The following is a 10,812-nucleotide window of genomic DNA, read 5'->3' on the forward strand; positions in this document are numbered from 1 at the left end:
AAACTTAAATTAGCCAAGAGATTATCATGCAAGCAAGCTAACACATATTTATATTTTTAATACTAATATACTAATCTTGCATCCTATAAGCCTATTTCAATTCTTACAGCTCATCATGAAAAATTAATTCAGTAAGATTATTGTTATAGTTGAGCGTTAAATATTCCACTAGGTAATTGGTATCAGGCATGTCACACTTAACTTTATTTTTTGAATCATTAAATTTATCTGACAATCAATATTTTCATTTATATCTCAATACGGACTTCCTATGTGCTTAGTCATGCAGCATTTATTATTCCGAAAACATATTCCTTCTCTATCAATTAGTAGTAATATCTATCATTAAAGTGTTGGATTAAATAAAATAGATAGTAAATCAGTGTTCCAAAGATGAATTTGATGCGTTCATAGTTGTTGATTGTCAGTAGATGGTCCAGAAAATACGCGATATACGATGAATCACACAGAATTCCATATTATTTCCATCTTCCATTTTAGGATGAATATAAGCTGAGCTAAATTCAAAAAATTGTAAATTATTCTGTCATTCTTCAGTAATTATTAATGAATGCAATATGAACAACTCTCTTTTCATGAGATGAATCATTTTTTCCAACATTTTCCAGTTTCTCAATGATAGGGGAGTTATAATTATTTGTATAGGTCTTCTAAGGAACCATTATCTTCAGCTGGTACCAATCAACTAAACTTCAACTCCAAACCACCGTATTAATACCAGTATACAATTTATAAGTCTATTACAGCTGTTAACTTTAGATGCTAAATCATATTATCACAACATTATCTTCAATCATGATCATCTTCCCGTTCATCGGTAGCCGCTGGGCCGACAATTTTGGAAACATAGGTCTGTAGAATGGATTAATAAATAATTGTTATTAGTCCCCCTATCAAAATTTCTATTCAGAAACCATCCCCAATATTCACACAACATATTCCTAAAGTTTCATGCCGTTCTGTCAAGTAGTTTTTAAGTCTATAGGGAACAAACAAAGTAACAAATTAACACATAGTCATTTATATATATATATATATATAATATATATATATATATATATATATATATATATATTGTAATATTACATTTTTTCTCACATTGGAATCGAATCTTCAATTCGAGATCTATGGAACTCTATAGTAAATATCAGAGTCATCAATAGACGGACAAACTTTTCAACGGAGAATTTTTTATCGTAAATGATTGTTGCATTGTTCCATGGTGTCACCGGGGCTAATTACTAGATAAATGGTTTATTTAAATCGAGATATATATATAAATTTAAAATAATAGTTTCAAAATAAAGTTTTATTGAGAACAGATGTAGAATGTGAATTCTAAACTTGTAAGTTATAATTTTTTGGTGACGTGTCTGTAAAATCTATACTGAACAAGGCGTTGGCTTTGTGACTTGCAACTTAGGTTTTTCCTGTTCAGCCTCTCTAGAAAAATGGCTGGCTACGAGTGTTGTTGTGGAATTTTGCTCTGAATCATTTTCGTTTATTAATGTTTTAAATTGAGTTTTATACAAATTTTTGTGTTCTATTTTGTTAAGATATAGCTAATAGTGTATTCAAGCCAATAGCCACTGTGTTTCAACTGTAAACTAGATAAGTATTTTAGTTCGTAGTTACTCTAAAATTAATTAGGCTTAAGATATAGTTCTTTGTGTATTTGTATAAATTCATCTGAAGATTATAAGTTCATTTGCTCTGAAAACTGGATTTCTCATTCATAGGCGATAGATCCATTCACAATTTATCAAGAATCTATTTCATTGGAGCCGACAACTATCCTTAGGTTGATAGGTGTTAAATGCTATTCCAACCGTTTAAGGAAAAATTGGTAGCACGGCAAATGTTACCCCTGTGGTGGGACCGAATTACAAAATAAATATGTCCCAAATGGTACACTATGAAATCCCTGGTTATAAAAATTATTAGTAGGATAGATATCTTGATAGGTTATGAATGGTTTGTTGCTGAGTGGGAAATCGGTTCAAGAGAGATCAAGTCCTAATGAATATATTATCTGTGCAGACTAGCAAAATGGCATACAATATGAAAAATATTAAAAATGATGATGAGTTAATAGCTGCCTTAACACAACTGTTTGATAATTTTAAACAAGAGCAAAATGCTAGGTTTGATGAGTTAAATGCTAGATTTGATGAGCAAAATGCTAAGTTTAATGCTAGGTTTGATGATATGAAGCAAGAATTTGCTGAAACATTGAGTGATAATCATGAAAATGAAAACAAATTGAAGCAGGATGATAGTAGTGTTAAGTTACAAGATCAACTCATTCAAGTTTCTGACAATGTAGGCCTAGTTACTGTTGTTGAAAAAGTCAACCTAGTGAGATAGTAGAATTGAATAAAGAAGTAGGTAGGGAGTTGTCTTCACTGAAAGTCAACTATCATGAAAGTGATATTGCTACATTGAAGGTTAGGAAAACTATAAACAAAGTGAATGATTACATGAGACAGGTTTCTGTGGAGGTTAGGAACAATGTAAACAAAATGAATGTTGCGTTGAGTCAAGTTGATGAGTTCAACTTTCAACTGAGAATTGAAAAGGTGTATGCTATGCATTCTCAAGTGAACATGACTAACTTTTGTAGGCAAAACGGCTTTGTTGAAACAAATGAACCCATGAATAAAATCATGTTCTTGAAGAAAACAAAACGCAAAGTCTCCATTGATGTATTAGTATTCAAAGGTTGTTTCAAGTTGCTTATTTACAAGATGATGACAGTGAATCACATGATGAAAGGGTATTCCCCAACACACAATGATTAGGAATCCTGTGTCATGCCGGGATTCAGAATAGCAATGACCGTAAATACTACGTATGGTAAGAGTCCATAATTGTATCTTTTTTCTTTCCTGTAGCCTATTTTTCTTGGCCCTTAATCTTTTCAATTTTCGATTCTTTCCTGTCTTTGAGTAATGTTCAATAAATTTCTTCTATGATGCATATCTTAACCAATCTTGTCCATAGTCATTTAAATTTGTATTTTTTCTGAAATAATATTAGAAGTTGAAATAGTAGCTTATTTTCCTAATCTTCAAATAGTTGATAAAACCTAACTTTTCTAAAATCTATCCATTGTAGTGTGAAGAATTGTGTGCTTGTGATATATTTTTTCATCATGTATCACTTATGTGAAGTGTATCAATTTTGTGTATGTTGTTTTAGGGAATTTATTTACCCAGTTTTCTTTTTCTCTTTTTTGTATTTTTTAGGGAACTTATTTACCCATTATTCATCTTGATCATCTTTGTATTATAATCTTGAAATGTTTGTACTTATTATACAGTCTTTAAATTATAAATTATTTTATTATAATAAATAAACTTCAAAATTTGAAAGTATTAATGAATTCTGTAGCCATATATATGTGATGTATTAATGAAAGTTAGCTTGAATAATAATGTTTTCATTGAATAAAAACGTTGTGTTATATTATCAATTGAAATGAGTTAAAGGCTAAAATTTTTCTAAAATGTTTTGTAATATATATATATTTTTTTTTAATTTTAAAACTGTTTGTTCTATAAATTTTGATATGATTGATTATCGTTTGAAATGGATGCTGGAGTGTATGTAGAATTTTAGTGGGGTTTGTTGATTAGAATTTTGCTGGTATGTGATTGTTTTTTGAGATGGAAACCCATTATTGCCTAAAGAAGGAATAACAGAGGTTATGACTTAGAGAGGCAGTAATGAGATAATATTTTTTGTGTTGATTACTTATGTTGATTGCCATAGATGCAAAAATAATGATTAATAATGTTGATTGCCATAGATGCAGATTACTTATGAATATTGTTTGCCTTTGAAGCAAAATATTATTGATGTTTTGAATGGTTTCTTGTTTAATGATTGATAGTAAAGTTTTGTCATGAAATGTAGTTTGTGTTTAGAACATTGAAAAGTCGAAATAAACTATAGTATCCGACAAACGATGATTAACAATATTAAATAATTTGCTTTTTATACAATTTTTGAAAACAAAATTAAAACTAAATAATTTTGAAACCCTGAATGATAAATCATAAATGTGAAATGAACTTGCTATAAATGCTATAAATGAAATGTTATACTAAATGATAATGAAATGCAGATATATTATGAAATGATTGTGAATAGAAGACCAATTGTTTGAAATTATTGAAATTAATTTTTGTTGTGATGATCTGATGTGTTTTACAATTTTAATAATGATACAGGGTGTTATGAAATTCTATTTCTATTTTGAAGAATGGATTAAAATTTGATATTTGAACAGTGAATAGATGAAAATGAATGATTTTTTTTTTAATTTTATCATTGATATGTCCATATTTCACAATTTATGTATTGCTGACTGTATAATAGGATGTTAACAAATTTCAAGTTCATATATATTTAAAAATAATTTTCATGTGTATTAGATTGTATTGATAGCCTAATCAAGTTTTTCTTTTTAGTTTATAAGCATTTTAAGATAACAGGTACAGCACAGACATTAACATTGAAATAGTTATCATGTGAATCTCGAAATCAGCAACAAGTGAACGCCATGAAGAGTGTTAAGAACATTTGGGTGATTTTCGAACTAGTGTGACATATCTACGCCAATATCTACACCAATAACTACGCCAAAATCTACGCTGATGCCTACACTAATAACTACGCCAATGTCAGCGCCAATGCCTACGCCAAAATGCCAAAATCTACGCCGATGCCTGTGCTGATATCAATGCCTGCGCCAATGCCAATAGCTACGTCAATGCCTGCGCCAATGCCAAAATCTGCGCCAATGCTGCACCAATGCCAATAACTATGCCAATGTCAACACCAATAACTACACTAATAACTACGCCAATATCAACACTAATAACTACGCCAAAATGCCAAAATCTGCGCCAATGCTGATGCCAATGCCAATAGCTACGCCAATGCCTGCGCCAATGCTGATGCCAACACCAAAATCAACGCCGATGCCTGCGCCAATGCCAATATCTGCGCCAATGCTGATACCAATGCCTATGCCTGCGCCAATGCTGATGCCAATGCCAAAATCAATGCCGACACCAAAGCATACGCCAATAACAATGCCAACGCTTATTGCTGACTTTGTATCTCAAACTTCACACTACTACATTACCTGGAGGTAATTGCCATCCATGTTCACATTCACAACTTTGAATTCAGAATAACAGTCACAGTATCATGAAAGAATTGATTCAAAAATCCTCTCCTAAATTATTCCTGTATGCAGAACTCTAAACCTTGAAAGCTGAAAATATCAAAAAACCAAACCTTACCTAAATTAATCCTCACCTAAATTAATCCTGTATGCAGCGTCTATCTCTTTTCCAAAAAACGAATTACATTGTCATTTCAAGCCTGAAATGTACATTGTATAATTACAAATATGATACAAAATTTACGTGACTCTGTATTGAATTTGGTAAGCAGCCGTCTACTACAAGCATGAAGCAATGCTAACTGAGATGTCACCTGTATCGAGTTTGGTATGCAGCCGTCTACTACAAGCATGAGGCAATGCTAACTGAGATGTCACCTGTATCGAGTTTGATATGCATCAGTCGACTACAAGTATCAGCCCAACACTACAAGCATCCAGATCAGCCCAACACTAACGTCATCACACTGGAGTCACACTTAACTGAAAATCATACTGAGTGCCTTAACGGACTGTTTTCCAAAATGTGCATCAATAAAATCAACCGCGTCAATAGTGAAAGAAATGAACATTTTTTGATTTATTGAAATTTTATGTGAAAATTAAATGTAACAATTCATCAATTCATTAAAAAAAAATAATAATAATAATAATAATAATAAATTTTTCATTCAACATACTAAATTTTTTTTATGCAATAAAAATTAAATTTTTCTATCTATTAAATTTATGTGCAATTTCAAAAAACTATTCTTTACATATTAAACTTTCTGTTGAGATATTTTTCTTTAAATTATAAAGCTAAATCAAAAGTAATATTGATATTCTATATTTTGAGATATTGTTTGGAAACATATAACAAACGCTATTGATGAATTTTTATAATAATTTTCAATATTATTGAATGACATGTAATGTTTTTCTAGAAAAAATTGTTACTGTTCTCAAATTTAAAATTCAAAAATTTCCATTTGGGTCAATGTAATTTTTTTTTTAAATTTTCAAACAGTAAAATTTTTTTATGTCAAGAGGGGGGTATTTGTAATATTACATTTTTTCTCACATTGGAATCGAATCTTCAATTCGAGATCTATGGAACTCTATAGTAAATATCAGAGTCATCAATAGACGGACAAACTTTTCAACGGAGAATTTTTTATCGTAAATGATTGTTGCATTGTTCCATGGTGTCACCGGGGCTAATTACTAGATAAATGGTTTATTTAAATCGAGATATATATATATAAATTTAAAATAATAGTTTCAAAATAAAGTTTTATTGAGAACAGATGTAGAATGTGAATTCTAAACTTGTAAGTTATAATTTTTTGGTGACGTGTCTGTAAAATCTATACTGAACAAGGCGTTGGCTTTGTGACTTGCAACTTAGGTTTTTCCTGTTCAGCCTCTCTAGAAAAATGGCTGGCTACGAGTGTTGTTGTGGAATTTTGCTCTGAATCATTATCGTTTATTAATGTTTTAAATTGAGTTTTATACAAATTTTTGTGTTCTATTTTGTTAAGATATAGCTAATAGTGTATTCAAGCCAATAGCCACTGTGTTTCAACTGTAAACTAGATAAGTATTTTAGTTTGTAGTTACTCTAAAATTAATTAGGCTTAAGATATAGTTCTTTGTGTATTTGTATAAATTCATCTGAAGATTATAAGTTCATTTGCTCTGAAAACTGGATTTCTCATTCATAGGCGATAGATCCATTCACAATTTATCAAGAATCTATTTCATTGGAGCCGACAACTATCCTTAGGTTGATAGGTGTTAAATGCTATTCCAACCGTTTAAGGAAAAATTGGTAGCACGGCAATATATATATATAATATATATATATATATATATATATATATATATATATATACATAGATTATTTCTTTCTTACATAATTATCTTTCTGTTGTTTCCACTTATTTTTTTTCTGTTACAGTTTCTCGATTGATCAAAGCACCACAGACTGCATCGTTCGTCACCTCTGCCTTTAAGCGCGTTATCACCTACTCCAATAAGCCACCCCAATATCCTTAATAAGCAATAGAAGTTCTTATCGACTGTGTATGACTCATTAATATCCATGTTCTGTATAAATTTATGTGATGGGCCTACTGGTATTAATGCTGATGTACCGTAATGTTTTTTGCTCATGTATAATTGATAATAATACATTAAAAATAAATATAATGTTAAATTATTATTGTTGGTTTTTATTGAACGAGCGTTAGCGAGTTCTCACTTTTGACTTACTGAGGGCCAAAGTCGTCCGTCTGTTTGTATGCTCTGCAATAACTTTAGAAAGAATTGATCAATCAGTTTCAAATTTTAAACACGTATTCTTCAAACCTTTTTACAGGTCAAGTTACAGGTCATTTACTTTTTACAGGGACACATACTACCGCACCGCGCCAGCACCGTCACCGTGTTTGTTGCCCGCGCCGTCACCGACTAGTTCAGATTACTTTTTGACGGTGAAGGTGCGGCCTCGTTTAAGGCTGTTCGGTACACTTTTTATTATTTGAATTGGATAATATTTTTTCAATATAATTGTTAAGATCATTATAAGAGTGAGAAAAAGTGGCAACTGAAATTTTTAAGTGGTATAATAAGCGAGTTATGGGTTGTAGAAGTGCTAACTTTCCAGATTCCGTTTTCTTTCCAGATCATAAACGGTTTCGACTATATTATTAGAACTTCTCTTGAAATTTTAAAAAATTATTCTTTCCAAACTAAAACATTTCATTCCCCATTTCGTTCATAAATAAAAAAGTAACATTTTTTGCAAATTCGATAACTTGTTTATTTTGGCATTAATCGCGAAAAAACGCATATTAGAACAAAGCCAATGATATACTGAATGTATAAAAAAAATCCAATGGAAAATTCAAAACCGTTTATGATCTGGAGAGAAAACAGAGTTTAGCACTTCAACAACCCATAACTCGCTCATTAGACCACTCAAAAATTTCAGTTGCCACTTTTTCTCACTCTTATAATGATCTTAACAATTATATTGAAAAAGATTATTCAATTTAAATAAAAATAAAAAGGTGTACAGAACAGCCTTAACATAGAGAGTGAAAAACTTATTGAAGAGATACAGAATTTTTCAGTTTGTACGATCAAAGTGATGAGAAATATGGTTGAACGGAAAAATAAGTTAAAGTAAAAGTAGAACCAAATAAGTTAAGCCAAAGGTATAACAGACATAATATAATAAATAATTAAATAAACAACAAAAAGTGTAAAATAAGGAACCCGTGATTGTGTCTTGAATTTTAAATTTAAAACAAATCACGTGTAGATGCAGAAGGCAGAAGATAACAATTTTATTGCTGGATATATATATATTTCCGATACATGTATTGTTAGGCACTGAAATATTTATACCAGCACTATGATTCTCATTTTCTGTGTCTACAGGTAATTAGTTTAAAATTTAAATTATAAATTCAATTTAGATGTAAGAAGATTTAAATAGTGTTCTATTATCAACATTAGTTTAACACATTCAGAAATCAGACCGCAGTAGCACTACAGAACTGAGACACTTCTGTCGCCCGGATATGTGTGCTCTCCCACCGCCATTACCGTGTCGTGGGCTTAGCTCGGCCGTACGTCGGCGCGGGCTCGGTGCGGTTATATATGTCCCGGCCTTGAGTCTGCACACAGGCGTTTGCTTTTTTCTATGACTGTCTGCTGCTCCGTGCGTTTGCCTTAACACATGGCAAGATGAAATACAAAAGGTTGCAAACAAGTTTGGTTATCAGTAGTGTACTATAAATATCGGGGACCGAGCTTCGCTCTGGAGTACAAAAGCATAACAATTTATTACGAAAGAAGAAATTAAAATAACATTCATACAGAAATGTTCTATCTAATCACAGTAAATTGAGATCAATTCCCAGAGGAATGCAAAAATTTCCCTCACAAAGGCCTAGTTGCACAAAAGCCGGTTAAATTTTAATCCTGATTAACTTCACGTGAACCAAATCAGAGAAGACCATTTCAAAAAGATGGATCTACTAATAGCCCGGCTTTTTTGCAACCGGCACTAAGTACCTGATTGAATGATTACAAAAGTTCAACAGCTGAGTCATAGTTTTGACACAGTCCCACACGCATGAACTCGCTCACTCACTAACTTCCATCACCAACAGACGACGAAATAACTATTATCAGCTATTTTCCAAGGATGAATAATAATTATCCTTTTAATGTCCTTCAGCGAGTTTTCCCAGGGATGAGACCTAGTGCAATCGAATCTTTATATTATAAACCTACTATCTTCTGAATTTCGTGAGAATCGTTAGAGCCGTTTTCGAGATCCAGTGAAATACAAACATATAAACATGTGAACAGAAGTTGCTGTATAGGATTATTATGATATCTGGGCATGGAATTTACATTATGTACAATACTCTGAATAAAACAAGTTGAGACTTGACTAAATATCTGTATTGCCAATTTGTGCAAAATATTTCAATATTCTTGCGCAAGTCCTTAGGACTGAATATAATTGATTTAGAAAATTGCACTGGTGATGTGAAATTAGAAGATATATCAAGTCATATGGGCTTTCATGAAAGATTTTACACAATTCGACAACACGGATATTTTGTTGAAGAATCAATTTATTTTATTAAGAGTAGATTTGCGCAGGAATCAATTCTGCCAATAATTGAGCAGAAGAAAGCTTGTGTCGAAAATCGATTTCAGGCTTCTTAGAAAACGATTTTTTAAATGTTTGATATATCACACAAAATGGTATTGATGTGGTTTTTTAGGACCTGGTATTCTCAAACCATTATTTTCTTATAATAGTCCTACAGTATTGTATTATTTTTTTAGCACAGGCATTCATATTATGCAGACCATTATAGTCTTTCAAAAAAGATTATAAGCTTGGTGTACCAGTACTTTTTATTACCGTACTTGATACTGGTGCATTTGAGTACATTAGGTTCTTTTTTGTAATATTCATTTTGTTTTGTGAATAAATTGATTTATCTAAAAAAAATGACAGCAAATTATATAATACCATGATATATAATAGACTGAACCCAAAACTGTCTCTCTCAAATAAGGTTTGATTTCACATTGCTAAAATTTAGTCCAACTCTATAAAAAAAATAAACTAAGAATTTTAAATTTCCAAAGTTCCATGGAACCGGTAACTTATATTGGAAATGGAATAAAAAAAAATTAGAAATGAAGTTTAGTTTACATTGAATTCAAATTATACAAATATTGGAAGATTCATGTTGAAAGTAAGCTTACATCAAATTTCTACCTAGAAAACTATATATTTTGAATTAATATAATGTGAAGTAGGTAGCCTACCGTATTGTTATGAAATGATAGCTTAATGCACATGACTTTGCTGATATTTCAGCAAAGATTGTCATTACCGTATGGAAAAATAGATTTTAAGATACCATTACAGTAACTTAGTTGAATGGTGAAATCAAACACAAAATTTAATTGTTTATAATCAGCATTCAACTATAAGTTACTGTAGTGGTATCTTGAAATCTATTTTTCTATAATGACAATCTTTGCTGAAATATCAGCAAAGTCATGTGCAT

General features: G+C 31.0%; 1 long non-coding RNA gene across 1 annotated transcript; it reads left to right on the plus strand.

Moving 5' to 3' along the window:
- Positions 1-608: 608 nt before the first annotated feature.
- Positions 609-7,424, plus strand: LOC120355207. The gene is made up of 2 exons (XR_005573448.1): positions 609-871; positions 7,161-7,424. It is a non-coding gene; the product is annotated as an uncharacterized LOC120355207 (long non-coding RNA).
- The last annotated feature ends 3,388 nt before the right edge of the window (positions 7,425-10,812 follow it).

The sequence above is a fragment of the Nilaparvata lugens genome, chromosome Y (genome assembly GCF_014356525.2).
Source record: "Nilaparvata lugens isolate BPH chromosome Y, ASM1435652v1, whole genome shotgun sequence".
Lineage (NCBI taxonomy): Eukaryota > Metazoa > Arthropoda > Insecta > Hemiptera > Delphacidae > Nilaparvata > Nilaparvata lugens.